Raw genomic sequence first — 22,755 nt, 5'->3', positions numbered from 1 at the left:
CTCTGAGACGCCCCCTCCTCCGCCGCTGACGCCTCCCTCCGGACGCCCCCTCGTTATTATAGAAACTTTTCCAAACTTTTTTCCCCGAACTTCTTCAAAGTGCTCCCCCAACCTGTCTCTGATTGGCTGCCGGGGATGCTCCAGCCCCTCCTCCAGGGATGAGATGGGAAAACCACGCGCCCCTTGTGCCCCCTCCCTCCCGCAACCCTCCCCCTCTCCCTCCCTCGGTCCTCTCTCCAGTCCCTCCCCCTCAAAAAAAAAAAGAACAAAACTGAATTGGAAAACGGTCTCTCCAGGGTTGGTAGGACCATAATGACGCCTATTGGCCCTCAGTGGTGACAATCATTTCCCGCAGGGCGCAGTCCCACCGCAATCCCCAACTTAGTCTGAGTTCTAGGGCTCTGGGTCCGAATGCCTTAAAGGGGCCACATCCTGGGCCCACAGTGTAGAGGGCCCACGGAAGACCCTTGCTGGAGAGTTGTGCAGCCAGCAACTAGCAAAGAAGCACCACCTTTTCTCCCCTTTCCCTCGTCTAAGGCCAACGAGGCTCTGGGGTGCAGAATGGCTCCAGGCTGCTCTGAAGTGGAGAAGGCCATTCCTTTTAAGACTCTAGCCTGAGGCCGCCCCGCCTAAGCCTTCTGTAAGGAAGCCTTTGCCTGGCCGAACCAGCCCCTCCACCGGTCCATCTCTCCCCGTCCCCCAAAGTGAAGAAGAGTTATTGGTCTTGAGGCACTGTTCAAAGTGCCAATCATGACTCCTGATGGGTGACAATCCAGGCCGGACTTTACTGCTGCCCTAGTCCAGCCACCCAGAGGGGCCATTAACTAGCCTCCAAGGGAAGCCGGCTCTTTCCTCCCTAGAACCTTAGTCGGGAATGAAACTCGGATCCGCTGGCATCCCGCTCCAGCTCTCCTGATAATCCTGGCCAGGTTTACCGGCGTCCAGCAGTCCCGAGACCGGGTGGGCCCCTGGGTTGGACACCTGTCACCTGGGCGGGAGAAGGAAGAAAGACTCGGACTGGAGTTCCTAGAAAGGACAGGCATAGTGGGGTCCTGTTGTGCGAGAGGGATTTAAGTCGAAATTAGTTATTCAGACGCCGGTCGGTTAGGCTGTGGGCATGGGTGTCGGTACCATTCCCCCTACGCAGACCTTAGGCTACCAACCTATCAGCAGGCCGCAGCTACCTTTAGTCTAAAGACCTCCAGCTCAGGGCCCAGCCCGCAGCTGCGTCCGGGCCCCGCACCGAAGGGGTTAAGCGACGGCCCTCCGCTCAGACGTTTACAAACACTCGGGAGCCGGGCGGGGACCGCGCCCGCTACTCTAATGAGAAACAGGCTCGGCGGGGCCGGGGCGCAGGGGAGGGCTGGCCCGGCCGGCCCGAGCTCCGCCGCGGCCGAGGCGACTGCCCGCCCCCCTCCCCTCCCGCCCTCCCTCTGGCCCGCCCTGGGGACCCCCCAGCCCCGGGGGACCCCAGTGACGTGCGGAGCTGCCCCGGCGGCGAGCCCAGGACCGCGACGCCGGAGGGGCGGGGAGAAGAAGCCAGGCCGGCGGGGAGAGAAGAATGTTCCGAGGCCGAGCGGGGAGGTGGCCTGGTTTGATTTTTTTTTTTCCCTTTCTTTTTTTCCCCGCTTTGGTTTGTCGCCTCAGGTTACATTTCCCTTCCAGCTTCATCATGGAAATAAAGAAAGGAGAGACCCAAGGAGAGAAAGAGTGAGGAGCATCCTGACACGGACTGCCAACCCGCACCCAAGAGGCTGACCGAGGGCCGTGGGAAGCCGAGGCAAGGCGGGCGGGGGTGGAGACCCTGCCGCTGCTCTAGCTCTCCATCCCCGACACGCCGCCTACGCACCCCGCGGCCCCCCCGCCCCCTGATCCGCTCCGCAGCACTAGCAGACGTGCGCATTCTTTTCAAATGTCATATTTCCTTTGATCCTGGGCAGCGTTTCTCCATGTGTCTGGCTCAGCTCCTGCCCAGCCAGCCGCTCCCCCCGCCCTCACCCCCTCTGTGTATTTTCCTGAGGTCCCTCCCCCTCCTCCCAGCATCTGGAAGGCCCTGAGGACTGGCGTTGGCGCACATTCCCCTGGAGACTGTGGCCTCGCCTTCCAGTGACTCAATTTCCCCTCTGCGGGTGGGGGCCGGGAGGTGTGGTGCGGGCGGAGAAAAGAGTTGTTGCGCGTAAAAGTGGTATGAACGAGCCTGCAGACTGCTCAGAGCGCCAAGCTTTCCTCGTGGGGCAGAGGAGCGGGGGGGGGGGGGCTCCCCTCGACTCTGAAAACCCTCGGATCTGTCTGAACTGCAGCTAAGGGATGGAATTTATAACTTCTGCGAAGTCCCCCGAAGTCCGGGGAAGAGTGGGTAGTTGTAGGTTTGGGTTACTCCGCACATCTGCCCCCTGGCGACCACAAAGACCCAGCCGCCTGCCCTCCCGCGGGTCCAGTTTCTCGACCCCTGGCCTTGGTCCCGGATCCGCGATCCCCTAGCGCGCACGTCTGAGCACAGCTCCTCTTTCTCACCTTGTGTTCATGGAGCGTTGACTTCTGCTCTCCACTTTCACAAGCGGGACTCAACGGCCTTGGAAGCGGACTTTCGTTGTTGCTGCTGTTTCTAAATTACACAAAATACAGTCTCCTTGTAAAGAATTCAAGCCATACAAAAATATATAGTAAGCTGTGATACCCCACCATTTTGTCTAAGTTTATTAACCTGTATATGGTACACATGCCCGGGCTTCTCAGATGGCTCAGTGATAAAGAATTCGCCTGTCAATGCAGGAGGCACAGGAGACCCCGGTTGTATCCAGAGGTTGGGAAGAAGGAGGAGGAAATGACAACTCGTTCCAGTATTCTTGACTGGAAAATCCCATGGACAGAGTTGCCTGGAGGGCTACAGACTCTAGGGTTCCAAAGAGTCAGGCACAGCTTAGCGACTGAGCATGCACATACGCCTGCCTGCCCTTCTTGTGTATGTCAGACCATGTTGCAAGCATTTTTCTTGACTTGCTTTTTTTTCCCCCCTCAGTTAACAAATGACTTGGAGATCTTTTCCTGTCAGTACATGTACATCTGAAAATAGTAATAAAAACACTCCTCTTCATTTGAGATTAGTGAGAAAGCTAGGTCTGGAACCCAGGTTTTCTGGGTCCTTGTCCAGTGCTAATTCTACTATGCCACATTTTATGTAGGAATCTTAGAGTGGCCTTCCCCCCACCCCCAAAAATCAAACCCTTAAAAAAGAATGAGACGCAGGTATTGTGGAGAGCAACCACAGGGGACAAAAATGGGGAAATGGGAAAGAGGAAAAGCCATCCAAACAGGTGATGTGGAGCTGGTGGCCACCTCGAACAACTTGGAACATTGTCCCACTGAGCACTTTCTGTGTAGCCATACAGAATGTGATTCCAGAGACAGGATATTCATCTACTCACCCTCACCCTCAATGGTCAAAAGTTCCCCTTTGACTGTTAATTCCCTCACTCTTCCAGCTTTACACAAGTGTCAGAAAATGGTCGGTATTCCACAGTGCTGCAGCAAAGAAGCCCCTGAGCAAGAGGCAGAAAAATAGGAGCTATACCTGCAAGCTGGTACTCTCAGGTGACAGGGGCGAGCAGTTGGTTGCCTAGTAATAGCTGGAGTAAAAAAGATGGATGGAGAATAAGTGAGCTAAGTAAGATGTGTCCTATCTAAGATGTTTCATTTAAACAAAAAATATGTATTGAGGAACTTCAATGTTTAGAGGCATTTCTGGGCATTGGGTGCCTATATTTATAGACCAAGCCTCCAAGAATTGTTGGTTATTATCAGGTGGGAGATACATTTCATACTTGACATCTCCTTCTTCCTTGCCCCCTAACTGTACAGAACTATCTATTTTATTCACAGAGTATCTATCTATCTATACTTACTTATCTATCTCCTTCCTTTGCATTCCCTTCATTGCCATTCCAGTATAGACCTTGACTCTCAATAACAGTATTAACATCAATGACATACTTTACACATTTGATAACTGAAGCATATAATTTTTAAACCTTATCTATATGATTTTCAGTATTAATCATGTATGAAACAATAATAGCCAAAATAGAGAATAATAATTTTCTTTTATTGACTTCATATGCTCACATGTTTAAAAAGGCAAGTAAATATATCTATATATATATCATATAGATATAGATATACATGGCATATAGTTACAGATTATCTACATTTATATATATATATATATGACAGTATAAGAAAAAAGCAACAGATTAATAATTATGATTTTATGCATATAACTTTTATTTTAAATATAAAGAAAAAACATGTACTTACACATTGATCTGTCATAAGAATGAATTATAACATTACAATTTCTGTTCCAGGTCTTAATTTTTGCAAATTTGTCAATGATTTTGTCAAAATTGATCTTCACATGTAGACAGTACAGCCAGATTTGTTGTTCTGTCTGACTTATAGCTGACCAAAGAAAACTTTTATAGTCTTAATTTTTTGAGATATAATCCGTATACCATAAAATCCACTCTTTTGGAATGTACAACTCAGTAGGTTTTAGTATATGTACAAGGCTGTGCAGCTATCACCATATCTAAATCCAGGCTATTTTCATAACCCCCAAAGAAATGCCCTACCTACTAGCAGTCACTCCCGATTTCCCCCTTCCCTTTCTCCCTGGAAACCACTAATTCACTTTCTGTCCCTATAAATTTGCCTCCACTTAGCCTAACGTTTTCAAAGTTCATCCACTGGTAGTACATACCAGTATTCATTCCTTTTAATGACTAAATATTTTGATTTAAAAATGTTTTTCACAGAAAGCAATAGACAGAAAAAAATCTAAGGAAAAGATTGGCACAATTCATTAACAATCCCATTTCACAGTAAGTTCCAAAAATTGCAATATGTTTTTGTTTCTCCTTGAAGCTAACAGCTTTCAGGTGCCTCCTTCACTGAAATGTTTTAAATACAAACACTTCACATTTTTACTGTAATAGTTTCTATTATTGCATAACAAATCACTTTCAAAACTGGGTGCCTTCAAACCATAATGATCATTTGTTATCTCTCATGGTGAAGAAATTCAGGAGTGAGGAAGGCTCCTTATCTGCTCCACAACGTCTGGTGAGGGACTTGAAGGCTAGGAGCTGTTACTGTCACATGTCTAGCTACTGACATTGGCTGTTAGATGAAACTAGCCAGAACAACTGGTTGTACCACATACATATGACTGTTCGGTGTGGCTTGGGCTTCCTTACAAAACAGCAGCTTTGAGAGCATGCTTCAGGTAGACGCTACGTACTTTTCCTAACCTGGTTTTTATATATATATATATAATTTTTTCATTTATTAATTTATCGTTGGCTGCGCTTAGTCTTCATTGCTGTGCAGGCTTTTCTCTAGTTGTAGTGCACGGGTTTCTCATTGCAGTGGCTTCTCTTATCGCAGAGCAAGGGTTCCTAGGTGCTCTAGCTTCAGTAGCTTCGACATGTGGGCTCAGCAGTTCAGGCTCCCAGACTCTAGAGCACAGGCTTCACAGTTGAGGCACATGGGCTTAGTTGCTTTGTGGCATGTGGGATCTTCCCAGATCAGGGATTAGGATTGAACCCATGTCTCCTGCTCTGGCAAGCAGATTCTTTACCACTGAGACACTAGGGAAGCCCACGTCCTAGTCCTGAAAGTCACAAGCCCCTGGCCAGAATCAAGGGATGAGAACATAAACCCCCCGCCGCTGGGTAGAAGAAGTATCAGTTATATTGGAAGAAGAGCATGTAGAATGCAGTAAACACATACATATGGTCTTCTTTAGAAAATTAAATCTGTCTCCATCTGGTCATAACAATCCACATTCCTCTCGCATTCATCCTCTCCCCATAAGACCTTAAAGTCTCATCCCATTACAGCACCAAGCTCAGGCATACAAGGGCCCAGATCTCATCACCTAGATCCTGAACCTCAAGCCTGAGCAAACGCTGTGTAACAAACCACCCTGATACTTAGTGGTTCCTTCCAGCTACATATTATGTAATTGTAAGATAAAATATAAAGGTGAAAGTTATAAACTAATAAAAAATTTAATAATAACCAATAATTCAGGCGACGTAACAAAACAATTCTATCCATAAAAGATGGTTGGTTGGAAGCAACAGAGCCTGGTTCTCTATAACTTAAGCAAAAGAGGAACATTTTGACAGGAGAGATAGCAGAACTAAGAGAAAAGGAGAATCCTAATGAACTTGGGGCTTCCCGGGTGGCTCAGCTGGTAAAGAATCTGCCTGCAGTGTGGGAGACCTGGGTTTGATCCCTGGGTTGGGAAGATCCCCTGGAGAAGGGAATGGCTATCCACTCCAGTATTCTGGCCTGGAGAATTCCATGGACTATATTCCATGGGGGTCACAGAGTTGGACACGACTGAGCGACTTTCACTTTCGCTTTCTTCACTTCTGAACTTGAGTTGAATCTCACTTGGTCGTAGTATATGATCTTTTTTATGTATTGTTGGAGTCTGGTAATATTTTGTTAAGAATTTTTGCATCTATATTTGTCAAAGATATAGGTCTGCAATTTTCTGTTTTGATAGTATCTTTGATTTTGGTATCAGTGTGAGAGTGGCTTCTTTTGGGAGAGTTTGAGAAGAATCAGTATAAGGTCTTCTTTGTATGTTTGATAGAATTCACCTGTGAATTCATCTGGTCCTGGACTTTTGTTTGTAGGGAGTTTTTGTTTTGTTTTGTTTTTTGGCTGTGCCAGATGGCATATGGGAAATAGATGGGGAAACAGTGGAAACAGTGTCAGACTTTATTTTTTGGGCTCCAAAATCACTGCAGATGGTGACTGCAGCCATGAAATTAAAAGACGCTTACTCCTTGGAAGAAAAGTTATGACCAACCTAGACAGCATATTCAAAAGCAGAGACATTACTTAGCCAACTAAGGTCCATCTAGTCAAGGCTATGGTTTTTCCTGTGGTCATGTATGGATGTGAGAGTTGGGCTGTGAAGAAGGCTGAGCGCCGAAGAACTGGTGCTTTTGAACTGTGGTGTTGGAGAAGACTCTTGAGAGTCCCTTGGACTGCAAGGAGATCCAACCAGTCCATCCTGAAGGAGATCAGCCCTGGGATTTCTTTGGAAGGAATGATGCTAAAACTTTGGCCACTAGTACCTTGGCCACCTCATGTGAAGAGTTGACTCATTGGAAAAGCCTCTGATGCTGGGAGGGATTGGGGGCAGGAGGAGAAGGGGATGACAGAGGATGAGATGGCTGGATGGCATCCCCAACTTGATGGACGTGAGTCTGAGTGAACTCAGGGATTTGGTGATGGACAGGGAGGCCTGGTGTGCTGCGATTCATGGGGCCACAAAGAGTCAGACACGACTGGGCGACTGAACTGAACTGAACTGATGGGATATAGGATCTTAGTACCCCCACCAGTGATCAAACTCACAGCCCCTATATTGGAAGCATGGACTCAACCACTGGACCCTCAGGGAAGTCCCTGTAGGGAGTTTTTAAGTTCCAGATTCTACTTCTCTTCTAGTGATTGGTCTGTTCAAATTATCTGTTTCTCCTTGATTCAGTTTTGGTTGAGGTGTATGTTTCTAGAAAGTTGTCCATTTCTTCTAGGTTGTCAAGTTTGTTGGCATATAATTGTTCTTTTATTGTTTGTTTGTTTCAATTTCTGTAGTACCAGTTGTAATATCTCCTTTTTCACTTCTTATCTTATTTATTTTGGTTCTCTCTCCTTTCTCCTTGTTGAGTCTGGCCAGAGGTTTGTCAGTTTTGTTTACCCTTTCAAAGAACCAGCTCTTGACTTTATTGATTTTTTTCCTATTGTTTTTTTAATCTTTTATTTATTTCCTCCCTGATTTTTATTATTTCCTTCCTTCTACTGACTTTAGGTCTTGTTTTTTCTTCTTTTTGTAATTCTTTTAGGTGGTAGGTTAGGTTGTTTACTTGAGATTTTTCTTGTTTTTGTTTTTGTTTTTTTAAGGAAGGCCTGTATCACTACCAATTTCCCTCTAAGAACTGCTTTTGCTGCATCTCATATATTTTATATGCATTTTGATTGTCATTTGTCTCAAGGTATTTTTTAATTTCCTTGTTAACCCTTTGGTTTTTTAGTAGCATGTTGTTTAGTCTTCAGGTAATTGGGCTTTTTTGTCCTTTCTCTTCTTGTAGTTGATTTCTAGTTTTAGTCCACCATGGTCAGAGAATATGCTTGAAATAGTTTCTATACTCTTAAATTTATTGAAGTTAGTTTTGTGCCCTAGTATGTGGTCAGTCCTAGAGAATGTTCCATGTGGACTTGAGAAGAGCGTGATTTGGGGGGGTGGGCATGGGGGTGTAATGTCCTGAAAACATCAATTAAGTCTAACTGTTCTATTGTATCATTGAGGATCTCTGTTGCCTGATTGATTTTCTGTTTAGAAAATTTGTCCTTTGATGTTAAAATCTTCTACTACTGTATTCCTGTCAATTTCTCCCTTTATGTCTGTCAGTGTTTGTGTATGTACTTGGGTGCTTCTATATTGATGAGTATATTAATAAAATCTTCTTCTTGATTGGTCCTTTTATCGTTATATATTGTCCTTCTTTATCTTTCTTTATAGCTTTTGCTTTAAAGTCTATTTTGTCTCCTGTGAGCATTATAACTACCACTTTCCTGTCATTTTCATTTGCATGAAGTATCTTTTCCCATTCCCTCACTTCATCCTATGTGTGTCCTTTGCCCAAAGGTGTGCCTCCTGTAGGCAGCATATGGTAGGTAAGTGTTTTTTTAATTTTAATCCAGTCTGCCACTCCATGTCTTTTGATTGGAGCATTCGGTCCATTGAATTTAAGAAAATTGTTGATACATATGTATTTATTGCCATTTTCAACTTTGTTTTCCAGTTGATTCTTTGTTTCTTCTTTTGGTTCTTTCTTTTTCTTTTGGTAGTTTGATAATTGCCTTTTTCTGCTTTATTGACTATGCCAAAGCCTTTGGCTTTGTGGATCACAATAAACTGTGGAAACTTCTGAGAGAGATGGGAATACCAGACCACCTGACTTGCCACTTGAGAAATCTGTATGCAGGTCAGGAAGCAACAGTTAGAACTGGACATGGAACAACAGACTGGTTCCAAATGGGAAAAGGAGTACGTCAAGGCTGTATATTGTCACCCTGCTTATTTAACTTCTATGCAGAGTACATCATGAGAAACGCTGGACTGGAAGAAACACAAGCTGGAATCAAGATTGCTGGGAGAAATATCAATCACCTCAGATATGCAGATGACACCACCGTTATGGCAGAAAGTGAAGAGGAACTAAAAAGCCTCTTGATGAAAGTGAAAGAGGAGAGTGAAAAAGTTGGCTTAAAGCTCAACATTCAGAAAACGAAGATCATGGCATCTGGTCCCATCACTTCATGGGAAATAGATGGGGAAACAGTGGAAACAGTGTCAGACTTTATTTTTGGGTGCTCCAAAATCACTGCAGATGGTGATTGCAGCCATGAAATTAAAAGATGCTTACTCCTTGGAAGAAAAGTTATGACCAACCTAGATAGCATATTCAAAAGCAGAGACATTACTTAGCCGACTAAGGTCCGTCTAGTCAAGGCTATGGTTTTTCCTGTGGTCATGTATGGATGTGAGAGTTGGGCTGTGAAGAAGGCTGAGCGCCGAAGAATTGGTGCTTTTGAACTGTGGTGTTGGAGAAGACTCTTGAGAGTCCCTTGGACTGCAAGGAGATCCAACCAGTCCATTCTGAAGGAGATCAGCCCTGGGATTTCTTTGGAAGGAATGATGCTAAAGCTGAAGCTCCAGTACTTTGGCCACCTCATGAGAAGAGTTGACTCATTGGAAAAGCCTCTGATGCTAGGAGGGATTGGGGGCAGGAGGAGAAGGTGACGACAGAGGATGAGATGGCTGGATGGCAACCCCAACTTGATGGACGTGAGTCTGAGTGAACTCCGGGATTTGGTGATGGACAGGGAGGCCTGGCGTGCTGCGATTCATGGGGTCACAAAGAGTCGGACACGACTGAGCGACTGAACTGAACTGAACTGAATTTCCTTTTATTTCATGCTTGTTTTCTCTTCTTTTCGGCATTTGTGAATCTATTGTGTTTTTTATTTGTGGCTGCCCTGTTTTTCAAGTATGTTAACCCCTTCCTATATCTGTTTGCTTTAGGCTGATGCGGCCTTTAGTATTGCTGTATTCTTTTAGTTTTTGCTTGTTTGAGGCTCAAACACATTCTGAAAGAGAAAAGAAGAATCTGCATGTTCTTACTCTCTTTCCCCACATTTTATGGTTTTGATGTCCTTTTTTTTTTTTTTCACATTTTCCCGTTTAACCTTTTGCTGTTCCTTTTTTTTTATCATCACTTTCACAAATAGGTATTTTTTTCCCTTTGATCTCTATACTGGCTAATTTAAGTGATTTACTTTCCAATTATGATTTATTTCTTCCTATATCTTCTTGCTTCTTTTCTGTATAGAAAAGACCTTTCGATATTTCTTTTAGGATAAGTTTAGTATTGCTGTATTCGTTTAGTTTTTGCTCATCTGAGAAATTACTTATTTCTCCTATTATAAATGATAATCTTACTGGGTAGAGTATTCTAGGATGTAGATTTTTCCCTTTTAAGACTTTTGAATATATTTTGCCACTCCCTTCTGCCCTGCAGTGTTTCTGTAGAGAAATCAGCTGATAGTCTTATGAGGATTACCTTGTTATTAAACCTTTTTCTTTTTCTTGCTCCCTTTAGGATCTTCTCTTTACTTTTAATTTTTGCAACTTTTATTATAATAAATCTTGGTGTAGGTCTGTTTGGGGCTCTCTGCAGTGGACAATCCCCTGTGAGCGCAGGCTCACTCATCAGTGGTAGGAGTGTAAAATGGTACAACCACACTGACAAGATGTTTAGAAGTTTCTTCAAAAGTTAAATATCCCTATCATGTGACTGAACATTCCACTCCTAGATATTCACCTGAGAGAACTGGAAACATAGGCCTATACGAAGACTTGTACATGACATGTGCATTTGTAAGAGCCGAAAATTATTGTCTGTGAACAGATAAACTGATGAAGAAATTGTGGTACAACAGAATACTACTCAGCAATAAGCGGGAATAAACTATGCATGCATGCTGTCACTTCAGTCATGCCCAGTCCTTTGTGACCCTTTGGACTGTAGCCTACCATGCTCCTCAATCCATGGGATTCTCCAAGCAAGGAAACTGGAGTGGGTTTCCATGCCCACCTCTAGGGGATCTTCCCAATGTAGGGATCAAACCGGTGTCTCTTATGTCTCCTGCATTGGCAGGTGAGTTCTTTACCACTAGTGCCACCTGGGAAGCCCTAACCTGTTTATACACACAGCAACATAGGTGAATCTCAAAATAGTCACATTAAGTGAAAGAGATCAGATAAAAAAAGAACACATACTATGTGATTCCATTTATATTAAAATAGAATAAAAAAGGCGAACCAATCTAAAGTGACAGAAAGCAGATTAGTGGTTGCCAAGAAAGGGAAAATAGCATAGAAAGGCAGAGGGAAAGATTAAAAGGGGGTACAGGGAAGTCTCAGATGTGATATATACGTTCACTGTCTTAATTGTGCTGATGGTTTCACTGGCACATAAGTATGTCAAAACTCATTACATTGTGCACCTTAAATATGGGCAATGTACTGAATGTCAACTCTACTTAAAGAATGCTGTTAAAATATTTAACTTAAAAAGTTGATAGGAACTTCCCTGATGGTCCAGTGGTTAAGACTCTGAGCTTCCAGTGCAGGAGTTCAATCCTTGGTCAGAAAACTAAGATCCCACATGCCACAGGATGAAGTAAAAAAAAAAAGAAAAACTGATAAACTTTTACTTGATTGATTCAAAGTCCTGCTTCCAGAATACGCTTTCAGAGGACCTCACCCATAAAAGAAAGCAGCTAAAAGAGCATCAGTTCAGTTCAGTTGCTCAGAGTCTGATTCTTTTCGACCCCATGGATGAAAGAGCATAGACCTGGTTTTTTAAAGTTTTTGTATGACCTTAGACTGGTTACTTAAACTCTCACAGCATCTCATTTTCTTCCTCCATAAAATGGGACTAATCATAATCTGCCTCACAGGTTTGTTGCTAAAATTTGAATGAGATAACAGATGAGAAAGCTGTAGGTACATAAATACATGATTTCCCATTTCTGTAGGAGTTAAATTCATTTCTGTTCCCACTTTTGCCCTCTTTCCTTCCAGACAGGGAGGGATCCTAGACACAAAGACATCCAGAGGATAAACAATGAGGAGGAAACGTGGCAGAGGGCTTGGATTGTGTTCCCCTGAAAACACCGTCTGAGGCCAGAACATGAGACGTCCGGAGGGTGGTCCCAAGGGTCAGAAGGGATGCAGCAGAAAATGTGAGTCGGGGGAGGAGACGGTGTCCCCAGAAGGCATCTGTTGAGCTGGCTACTGTTGTGGAGCTCAGTCCTGTCAGAGGCCCTCTGAAGAGTAATAGGACAGAGCTCAGAAGTGACCCTTTGAGGCTATCCTGGTGACTCAGTGGTGCAGGGTCCGCCTGCCAAAGCAGGAGACACAGGTCGATCCCTGATCCAGGAAGATCCCACATGCCACAGAGCAACTAAGCCCTGAGCCACAGCTACTGGGCCCATGCTTGAGAGCCTGAAGCCTCACCTACCACGCCCTCATCTGCCACTGCTGAGCCTGTGCACCCGGAGCCCATGCTCCACAACAAGAGAAGCCCCACATCGAGAAGCCCACAGACCGCAACTAGAGAGAAGCCGGAGCAGCAGCAAAGACCCAGCACAGCAAAAAAAAAAAAAAAAAAATTATTTATTAATTTTTTAGACCATAAGGGCCTTTCCCAGTGGCTCCGTGGTAAAAGATTCTGCCTGTAGTGCAGGAGACACACAAGACCCGGGTTCAATCCCTGGGTCAGGAAGATCCCCTGGAGAAGGAAATGGCCACCCACTCCAGCATTCTTGCCTGGGAATTTCCATGGACAGAGGAGCCTGGCGGGCTACAGTCAATGGATCCATAAAGAGAAAAGAAAAAATAGAACTGACCCTTTGAAAGACAGGAGACCGGGGCACTGACCCATGTCCTCCACCACGAGGGTTGCCCCCAAGGCATTAACTCTCCTCCCCTCTCCCCACAGTGCTGTCAACTGAGGGCGAAAGACTGAGACAGGCCTTTTGGATGGGGCGCTGGCAGGATGGAGGCAGGTTGGGGCAGGGGGAGCGGGGGGCAGAGCCACCGTGGGTGCAGCTCAAATCAAAGGGGGCCTGAGAATGTGTGGCGGGGGGCACCAAAAGCAGCTGCTTGGGGCCCAAAGCCCATCTTTGGGTCAACCATGTGACCTCCTCAACCTTAGGCAACTTGACCGTTGAGAAGCTGGCGACCGGGATTCAAGTCCTCCTCTAGACCACAGGCAGGGACACAACTGACTTCCTCAACTGCTCCATCTGGACACTTGTCTGGGAGAGAGGAGTGAGAATACCTGAGGGGTGAGTCATTAAAGGGGCCCTGGGAGGAAAGGGTGGGGCTGGGAATTTACCAGAAGGAAAAGCTAGCTATTTCACTGAGCAGCAGTGAAGTCATTTTTCTCTGCTCTACAAATAGTGAATTAGCAATGTTCCTCAGATTGGAAACACAATAATACTGATTGTATTAGTGTCCATTATTAAGCACACAACATGTACCTGGAAATGGGCTGTATTCTTTCCCGTGTTATTTCTTTTCATCCTCTCAGTCACCCAGTCCAGTCGGTAGTATAATTAATTGAAGTGCAGAGAAACTGAGTAACTTGTTAAATATCAAACAGCTAGTAACTTGCAGAGGCAGAATTAAGTTCCAGGTAGCCTAACCTCAGAGCCTGTACCTTTGACCACTAGATTATAGTTAACTCCCTATGAGTGAGAGAGAGCAGAACATTCAGCTGGGAAAGCTGCCTTACTGGGATGAGAGAGGCTAGGAGAGCACAGAAATTAAATCACCAACATTAACTAGACACAGAAAGCAAAGAGAGAAGGGCTCCTCACTGATACTAGAAGGCGAATTACGGCTGTCCGTGTATGGACAGGCTCCCCTGGTGCCTCGGTGGTAAAGAATCCACCTGCCAGTGAAGCAGATGCCGGTTCAGTCCCTGGGTTGGGAAGGTCCCCTGGAGAAGGAAATGGCCACCCACTCCAGTCTTCTTGCCGTGGACAGAAGAGCCAAGTAGGTGGCAGTCCATGGGGTCACAAAGAGTCACACGTGACTTAGCAACTAAAGAACAGCATGTATGGACACTTGTCATTGATGGTTGTTCAAAATCTTTTTAGTCTCTTCATGCTAAGGTAGAACAGAAAGAAGCTACCCTTCCAATTTCCCTTGCCTTGAAGGTGCAGACAGGCAGCTTAGATTCTGCCAAACCTGCTCTGTGAAGAGCCAATGATGAGCAGAGATTCCATTTGCCGAGGCAGGTGGCCCTAGACAGAGCAGTTCTTTGTGAAAGCATCAGTCTCTCCACTTTGCTGAGGAAAACAAGTGAAAAGGGGCTTTTATCCTCCTTGGAACACTAAAGGAGAAGAGCATGCCCCGGGCACTGAAAAGGTTTCCCTCCAAAATGAATCCAAAGGCAGAGAGAAGCAGGGGCCACCTCAGTAGGGATCCTAAAGGTTCTGGACCCAATTCCAATGTGTGTCAGGAAGGGGCAGGTGTCCCCCAGCACCAAGCAATTCTGGAACACCAGCAGGGTGTCCTACAATTCAACTCAACCCTGACACTACCTGGAGAGAGCATCAGATCCCACAAGGCAGAGAAGGGCTCTGTCCTACAAGTCTGCCCCTCCCCCAACTTCAGATAGTAGTCTCAATTCCAGGTTATCACCTGGGTTTCTAGCCAACAGGCAATAGATTGAAGTTTCCATCAAACCTTGCCTTGGTATCAATTAATTTACTAGAGAATGCAGAACACAAAGAAAGATTGTGCTTGCTAGATCTCTGGTTTATTAGAAAAGGATTTAACTCAGGAAGAGACCGCTGGAAGAGATGCACGTGGTGAAGTACGGGGGAAAGGGCACAGAGCCTCCATGCCCTCTCCAGGTGCCACTCTCCCAGAAAATCAATGTGTTCGCCAACCCGGAAGCTCTCCAAATTCATCCTTTCGGGGTTTGTGGAGGCTGCATTACATAGGCATGATTGATTAACTCATTGCCATTGATTCAATCTTCAGCCCCTCTCTCTGATCCAGAGTTTGAAGATGGATCAGGTACCAAAGGTTCCAGCCCTCTAATCACAAGGTTGGTCCCTCTGGCAACCAGCCCGCATCCCTTTGGTACCTAAGGGCTTCCCAAAAGTCACTTCATCAATGTAGCAACATTCCTCTCTCAACACTGGAAATTCCAAGTGTTTTAGGAGCTCTGTGCCAAGAATGGGGCCAAAGAGCAACTATTTCTTATTAAATCACAATACCATAGATTCCTCTCCAAGCAGAACGTTTTCTCCATAACTCTTCTCTGCTCCCTGGAGTAGGGGATGGGGGTGGGTTGGTTTGTGACTTTTCTAAGTAGAATGCAGCCCAGTTTCCCAAAATGACAGTTAATTTGCCCATAGTTATACCCTTTCCCCCTCTGGGGAGGGTATTTTTCAGCAGCTGGGAGCAGAGATAAGATTTCCCCTGATAAGCAGAAGCAGCCGTGTTCCAGCGAGGGGAGGACCTGCCCTGCCACAGTAACAGAGGTTCTTGTTTTACGGTTGTTCTTCACATCCAGACCAAAAAAAAAAAAAGAGAGAGAGAGAGAAATTAAAAATTTCTTCATCTACAAAATTTGACGATAGATCTGCCCGCTCAGAATTGTGATGACATTCTGTGAAAGGACTTTGTAAACCACCAAGTGTAAAAAAGGACTAGCTTTTTATCACTGTTGATGATAATGATAATGATAATGACTTATGGTGGGGAAAGCCAACTTAACCAGCCTGGACCCCTTGTCTTTCCCAAAGTTCGCACTGTAAAGTTCGCACTTTTGCTCATGACATCCTCTCTGCTGGAGTCACTTCTCCCAGGTTTTGTCTGTCAAAACCCTATTCCTCACTGGAACACCAAGGGCCAACTTCAGTCTGGTAATAAATGTGACGCCAGCAGATGGATAGCTGCAAAAGCCAAGAGGAAGCAGCAGAATGGATTTCCAGGTCAGGGTAGTGATAGGTGGGAGAGGGAAGCTGCTGCACCTCCAGTCCTGGGGGAAAGGGGAGGCTGAGATGGAGCCCTACCAAATAACTCTCATAAATTCACTTCTGTGTTGTTGTTCAGTCGCTCAGTTTGCAACCCCATGAACTGCAGCACATCAGGCTTCCCTGTCCTTTACCAGCCCCCAGGGATTGCTCAAATTCATGCCCAGTGAGTCAGTGATATCATCCAACTATCTCGTCCTCTGTCGTCCCCTTCTCCTCCTGCCTTCATTCTTTCCCAATCAGGGTCTTTTCTAATGAGTGGGCTCTTCACATCAGGTGGCCAAAGTATTGGAACTTCAGTCTCAGCATCAGTCCTTCCAATGAATATTCAGGGTTGATTTCAATATTAGGATTCAATATTAGGATTGACTGGTTTGATCTCCTTGCAGTCCATCAAATTCACTTTAGGAGAGTTAGAAAATACACATAAATGGGACTTTCCTGGTAGTCCAGTGGTTAAGAATCTGCCTTGCAATGCAAGGGATAAAGGTTCAATACCTGGTCAGGGAACTAAGATCCCACATGTCTTGGAGCAACTAAGCCCACAGGCCACAACTACTGAGCCCACATGACTCAATGAAGATCCTGTGTGCCACCAATTAAGACCCGGGACAGCCAAATAAATTTTAAAAAATTTAAAAATACATAGAAAAATATAAATATAAAATATAAGAAAATAAAAGCACCCGAAAACCTACCATCCATCACTTTAAACATTTTTCTATTTGTACATTTAGATATTTATATATATCTAAAGTTTAATGTTTCTTCCCAGTAAAATTTAATGTGTGAATTAACTCAGATGACCATTATATCTACTACTGCAGGCAGGAATCCCTTAGAAGAAATGGAGTAGCTATCATGGTCAACAAAAGAATCCAAAATGCAGTACTTGGATGCAGTCTCAAAAATGACAAAATGATCTCTGTTCATTTCCAAGGCAAACCATTCAATATCACAGTGATCCAAGCCTATGCCCCAACCAGTAACGCTGAAGAAGCTGAAGTTGAACGGTTCTATGAAGACCTACAAGACCTTTTAGAACTAACACCCCAAAAAGATGTCCTTTTCATTATAGGGGACTGGAATGCAAAAGTAGGAAGTCAAGAAACACCTGGAGTAACAGGCAAATTTGGCCTTGGAATACAGAATGAAGCAGGGCAAAGGCTAATAGAGTTTTTCCAAGAGAACGGACTGGTCATAGCAAACACCCTCTTCAAACAACACAAGAGAAGACTCTACACATGGACATCACCAGATGGTCAACACCAAAATCAGATTGATTATATTCTTTGCAGCCAAAGATGGAGAAGCTCTATACAGTCAGCAAAAACAAGACCGGGAGCTGACTGTGGCTCAGATCATGAACTCCTTATTGCCAAATTCAGAATTGAAGAAAGTAGGGAAAACCGCTAGACCATTCAGGTGTGACCTAAATCAAAGCCCTTATGATTATACAGTGGAAGTGAGAAATAGATTTAAGGGACTAGATCTGATAGACAGAGTACCTGATGAACTATGGACGGAGGTTCGTGACATTGTACAGGAGCCAGGGATCAAGACCATCACCAGGGAAAAGAAATGCAAAAAAGCAAAATGGTTGTCTGAGGAGGCCTTACAAATAGCTGTGAAAAGAAGAAAAGCGAAAAGCAAAGGAGAAAAGAAAAGATATAAGCATCTGAATGCAGAGTTCCAAAGAATAGCAAGGAGAGATAAGAAAGCCTTCCTCAGTGATCAATGCAAAGAAATAGAAGAAAACAGAATGGGAAAGACTAGAGATCTCTTCAAGAATATTAGAGATACCAAGGGAACATTTCATGCAAAGATGGGCTCGATAAAGGACAGAAATGGTATGGACCTAACAGAAGCAGAAGATATTAAGAAGAGGTGGCAAGAATACACAGAACTGTACAAAAAAGATCTTCATGACCCAGATAATCACGATGGTGTGATCATTCACCTAGAGCCAGACATCCTGGAATGTGAAGTCAAGTGGGCCTTAGAAAGCATCACTACGAACAAAGCTAGTGGAGGTGATAGAATTCCAGTTGAGCTATTTCAAATCCTGAAAGATGATGCTGTGAAAGTGCTGCACTCAGTATGCCAACAAATTTGGAAAACTCAGCAGTGGCCACAGGACTGGAAAAGGTCAGTTTTCATTCCAATCCCAAAGAAAGGCAATGCCAAAGAATGCTCAAACTACCACACAATTGCACTCATCTCACACGCTAGTAAAGTAATGCTCAAAATTCTCCAAGCCAGGCTTCAGCAATACATGAACCGTGAACTTTCAGCTGTTCAAGTTCATTTTAGAAAAGGCAGAGGAATCCAAGATCAAATTGCCAACATCCTCTGGATCATCAAAAAAGCAAGAGAGTTCCAGAAAAACATCTACTTCTGCTTTATTGGCTATGCCAAAGCCTTTGACTGTATAGATCACAATAAACTGTGGAAAATTCTGAAAGAGATAGGAATACCAGACCACCTGACCTGCCTCTTGAGAAACCTATATGCAGGTCAGGAAGCAGCTGTTAGAACTGGACATGGAACAACAGACTGGTTCCAAATAGGAAAAGGAGTATGTCAAGGCTGTATATTGTCACCCTGCTTATTTAACTTCTATGCAGAGTACATCATGAGAAATGCTGGGCTGGAAGAAGCACAAGCTGAAATCAAGATTGCTGGGAGAAATATCAATAACCTCAGATATGCAGATGACACCAACCTTATGGCAGAAAGTGAAAAGGAACTAAATTATGACCAACCTAGATAGCATATTAAAAAGCAGAGATATTACTTTGCCAACAAAGGTCTGTCTAGTCAAGGCTATGGTTTTTCCTGTGGTCATGTATGGATGTGAGAGTTGGACTGTGAAGAAGGCTGAGCGCCGAAGAATTGATGCTTTTGAACTGTGGTGTTGGAGAAGACTCTTGAGAGTCCCTTGGACTGCAAGGAGATCCAACCGGTCCATTCTAAAGGAGATCAGCCCTGGGATTTTTTTGGAAGGAATGATGCTAAAGCTGAAACTCCAGTACTTTGGCCACCTCATGCAAAGAGTGGACTCATTAAAAAAGACTCTGATGCTGGGAGGAATTGGGGGCAGGAGGAGAAGGGGACAACAGAGAATGAGATGGCTGGATGGCATCACCGACTCGATGGACATGAGTCTGAGTGAACTCCAGGAGTTGGTGATGGACAGGGAGGCCTGGCGTGCTGCGATTCATGGGGTCGCAAAGAGTCGGACACGACTGAGCAACTGAACTGAACTGAAAAGTTTAAGTTTCTTCCTAGTAAAACTTAATGTTCAAACCAAATAACTAAATATTAATAGAAATCTTCATATCTCCCTAGCTAATATATGGAATCACATTTTTAGCAGGTCTTTTTGTGGTGAAACATAGATAACGTAAAATCTACCACTTCAATCACTTTTAAGTGTACAGTTCAGTGGCATTAAGTACATTCACGTTGTTGTATAACCACCACCACTATCCTTCAGAAATTTTCATCTTCCTAAACTGAAACTCTGTACCACTCGAACAGTAACTCCTCATGACCTTCTCCCCTTAGCCCCTGGCAACCACCATTCTCTTTTCTGTCTCTATGAACTGATTATTCTAGGTAGGTCATGGCAGTATAATCATACAATATTTGTCTTTTTTGTGACTGGCTTATTTCACTTAGCATAATAGCTTCCAGGTTCATCCACATTATAGCATGTGTCAGAATTTTATTCCTTCCTAAGGATGAATAGTATTCCATTGTACGGCATAGACCACATTTTGTATTCATTCACTGATGAACATTTGGGTTGTTCCCTCGTTTTGGTTATTACAAATAATGCTGCATTTGCAAATAATATTGTAAATAATGCTTGCATTTCATCAATAAATACACTGGTGTATAAATATCAGTTTGAGTCACTACTTTCAATTCCTTTGAGTGGAATTTCAATTCCAGAAGTGGAATTGCTGGTAACAGATCCTTTTTGCTTTTTTTCTTTTCTTCTTGGCCATGTGGCATGTGAGGTCTTTGTTTCCCAACCAAGGATTGAACCCACGACCCCTAAAATCGAAACTCGGTTTTTCATCACTGGACAGACAGGAAAGTACCAGCACATCCTTTATAAAATCAGTGAACCACACCTTCTCATTTCTATGAGTCTGATATGATGCTAAATGATTTTGTGGTTGAACTTATGAGGAAACTGATATTCCTTTTTGCATTTTACATGTTCCATCTGGGGCAGGTTTTCTTCATATTCCTGGTGCACATCCACTGGAAATTTCTTTAGGTGACTCTTCAGAAATTTCTTTAGAAGACTCTGTCAGTGTTAAACTCAGTTTTCACTTATTTGAAAGTGTCTTTAAAAAAAAATACTTTGTCTCAAAAATAACTTTACTGAGGATACAATTCAATGTTTATAGATTTCCCCCCCTTTATTTTAGCACTTTGAGTCATTCCAACGTCTTCTGGTTCCCAGTGGCCGTCGAGAACTGTGCCACTGGTTTAGCTGTGTTTCTTCATAGATGATCTATGTTTTCTCTCTAGCCTTTAGTTTGTTGTTCTTAACTGTTCTGCAGTTTTACTGAATTGTGTCTAGATGTGGACTTCTTCAAATTTATCCTTCTTGGCATAAATCGTGCTTCCTATATTTCTGAATTCCTGTCTTTCATCAATTTTGGAAAATTTTCAGTCATTTTCTCCTCTAATATTGCCTTGCCCCATTTTTCTTTCTCTTCTCCTCATGGAGAAGCCAATTTGATGACTGAAAGATCACCTCGCTTTTTTTGCCTCAATTTTTTTTTTATCAGCTTGTCTCTGTTGCTGCATTCTGATTAATTTTCTCAGATCCATCTTTTAGTGGACTTTCTTCGGCTATATCGTCTGTATGGCAGTTTTAATTTTAATGGTTACATAAAATTTTGTATTTCTTGATAATTTATTTTTTTCTACATCTCTCCAGGTATTATTATAATCTCTTATTCCTGGTTTATGTTCTCTATTCCATCTTCTGTTTCTTTAAACACTTCCCAATAGCTTCAGATTCTTCATCTGATTGTTCCAAATTCTGGACCCCTTAAATATTTAAGCCTGTTAATTATCATTCCTGCTGATACTCATCTGTGGTGACTTGAATCCTTATATATTCAGTAATTTTTTCATGAGTTTATATTTGGCTGAATTTAATCCAGAAGTTTGAATTGAAGATGCTTTTCTCTAGGGAGAATTCCATTTGCTTCTGTTGGACTTCAAAGAGCATTAATAACATGGGGCCATTTAACGTTTTAAGCTTATGCTTTACTTAAAAAAAGGAAAAGTTAAAATTCCAACCGCAAATCCCTATGTTAGCAGATCTCACATGGAAGCTAACATTTTATTAATGGTAACTTCTAGTGCTGCAGTCTGGATAGGTTTGCTTGTAGGTTCCCTCTGCGAGCAGGTGGACTTCTTCCTTTCTGTTAAGAATGTAACCCCTTGAGGATCCAAGCTTTGGGGGGAATAGAGTTGTCTCACATTTAGCTCTTAACTCTCTGGTTCTGCCCCAAACTGTCTTACCCCTGCCCACTTCCCAAAGCTCTAAGTTTCTACTTAGTTGACCTCTCTGTTTACTTACTATTTCCTTTTTGCTTTGTATTATTTTGTTTGCTTCAGGGGGACGCATGTGGGAGATTATCCTTATTTCCGCGGGACCTCACCAAGTTACTTTTAAAATATGTTTGTTGTGCTTTATATAGCATTTAGGTATTCTGTCATGGGAGGCTTCTATGAGCTCTGTCACACTACTGGAAGAGGATTTTTGAAGCAAACCAAAACAAATGTGATTATATGGTATATATTGTTTTATAACCTGATTTTTTTCCTTTGATATATGATAAACCCCTGTTGTACAATAAATACAGGTCTAGAGCACCATTTTAATGGCTGCATAGTCTTCCACTGTGTAATGTATTCAATCTTTTTCCTATTATTGGGTATTTAAGTTTCTATTTTTTCACTATTTTAAACAACATTTCAGTGAATATCCTGAAACTTTGGCTAAATCTTTGCACACATCATAACCCTTTTCTTTCTTTATCTGTTTATACAAGTGATACATGTTAATATAAAATATTCAAATACTAAGGAAAACAAAAATTCTCCATAATCTTTTTTACTGTCACCTGAGTTAATACAATTTATTCTATAATTGAAATCTCTTAATCAAACAACAGAGGAGAATTAGGGCTAGAATATGCAAGAAGAGAGACCACAATCTCTGCCCCTCACTTGCATCCCAGCAACTAGAAATAGGGAATCAGAGCAGGTACAAAGGATGGGCTGAAGGTCACTGAAGACAATCAGCTATAGAGAACTGAAGGGGTGAGAGACACCCAAATAGACTCCAAAGGCCTGGGACAACCAGGGTCAGGTGTCCCTGGCCTCAGAAAAGGCCAGAGCTTCAAAATCCAGGAATCAACTCTGCCTTGCCAGTTCCCCACTGCTGGAAGAAGAAAGCAGAGGTCTTCTCAGGCTCTCACTCCAGGCTCCTCTTCCTACCCC

This window comes from Capricornis sumatraensis, chromosome 2 (assembly GCF_032405125.1).
Source record: "Capricornis sumatraensis isolate serow.1 chromosome 2, serow.2, whole genome shotgun sequence".
NCBI lineage: Eukaryota > Metazoa > Chordata > Mammalia > Artiodactyla > Bovidae > Capricornis > Capricornis sumatraensis.
This window is presented reverse-complemented; position numbering follows the sequence as displayed.